Below are 1,744 nucleotides of genomic sequence, written 5' to 3'. Positions count from 1 at the left end.
GGTGATCCTTGTAGCTATCACCACCCTTAATTACATATCTGGCATTACAGATGCACGATTATATTATGATGTATCTTTGGGAAGTTTTCATGTTAAAAGGCTTTCCTGATACTGCTTAGGGTTGACAACATTATTTAACTGATTGAAATGGGTTTTTCTGGTAAGATATTTTCAAAAAAAATGACATAAAACTCATACCAGTTTTGACTATGGAGGACATTCATTGGCTTATTTAACAGTAACGTTCAGGGGTGATAGTATTAGTCAGCTTTCACTAGGTTATGCTATAGAAAAAAATCCAAAATTGTTGTGGCTTACTACAAACATTTCTTTTTTTTTTTTTTATGTTGAAAAGATATATATATATAGAATTAGGCAGCTGGACTCAGTTTAGATGATCCCAATTTTGTTGGCAATATCCAAAGCATCGTAATCAGGAGCCAGTCGAACATATATGCCTTTTTCTCTCCATCAGGCCAAATCAGGGTGTTGACCTTGGCCACATCAATGTCATAGAGCTTCTTCACAGCCTGTTTAATCTGGGCTTGTTGGCTTTAACATCCACAATCAACACAAGTGTGTTGTTGTCTTCTGTCTTCTTCATGGCAGACTCAGTGGTCAGCGGAAACTTGATGATAGCATAGTGGTCAAGCTTGTTTCTCCTGGGGGCGCTCTTCCGAGGATATTTGGGCTGCCTCCGGAGTCGCAGTGTCTTGGGCCGTGGGAACGTGGGTGACGTGCGGATATTCTTTTTTTTGTAGCTGTGGACACCTTTCAACACCGCCTTCTTGGCCTTTAAAGCCTTCGCTTTGGCTTCGGCTTTAGGAGGGGCAGGAGCTTCCTTCTTCGCTTTCGGCGCCATCTTGTGACTACAAACATTTCTTTGTCTTACCTGTTACATGTCAGTACAGGGCTCTGTTCCATGTGTCTTCTTCATTCTGGGGTTCAGGCTAAAGGAGCGGCCCCTACCAAGGATATGTCATGGCATAAAACAAAGTGAATGTACTGGTGACAATGGTAGAATCATGTATTGACTTTTAAGGCTTCTTCTCAGAAGTCATGTGCATTTTCTTTAATTCACGTATTATTGACCAAAGCAGGTTTCATGACAAAGACTGATGTCAAAAGCGTGGGTCAGTATAATTCTTAGTGGGATAGGCAGTAAGTACTTTGGAGTGATAATGTACCATACCACATAAAATTCAGGAATTCAGGAACAGTTTGATTTGGGCTTGGCTCTATTTACCTGTGAGTCTCCACCCTATTCCATTTACTGGCTTTGACCTCAGACCAGCTTTCCTCGTGGTAGTAAACTGACAATCATTCCAAGCCTTATCCAGAAATCATCCATCAAAAGAAGAGAACTTCTCTTTTCTCAGCCATCAGAAAATATTTCAGGTGCCATTTTGATTGGGCCCACTTGGTCACATATTCAAAAAAAAAAAATCATTGCTGTATCATTGCTGTAGCCAGAGAAGGCCAAACATTGATTGTCTAATACCTAGGATTGAGATCATCCTGGGTGTCTTAGACTAACAGGATACATCCTGAACCTGGAATTAAGGTCTGTCTTACTCATACCACATTGTGGCAGGGATAGAAGAGATGCAGGGAACCAATCCCAGATGGAGAATTCTCAATCCACCTTGTGATTGGTCAACTTTTGATGCCTCTCCTTTGTGATGGTCCATTGCCCTGCTCGTGCTTAAGTTCTGGGATATAACTGCATGATATTATTAAAATG

General features: G+C 41.0%; 1 pseudogene; it reads right to left on the bottom strand.

Moving 5' to 3' along the window:
- Window positions 1-390: 390 nt before the first annotated feature.
- On the bottom strand, window positions 391-862 carry LOC108527202 (60S ribosomal protein L23a pseudogene; annotated as a pseudogene).
- Window positions 863-1,744: the final 882 nt, after the last annotated feature.

Source organism: Rhinopithecus bieti, unplaced genomic scaffold (genome assembly GCF_001698545.2).
Source record: "Rhinopithecus bieti isolate Rb0 unplaced genomic scaffold, ASM169854v2 scaffold_2453, whole genome shotgun sequence".
In the NCBI taxonomy this organism is placed as follows: Eukaryota; Metazoa; Chordata; class Mammalia; order Primates; family Cercopithecidae; genus Rhinopithecus; species Rhinopithecus bieti.
The sequence above is the reverse complement of the archived record's forward strand: the minus strand, read 5'-3'. Positions and strand labels throughout refer to the sequence as shown.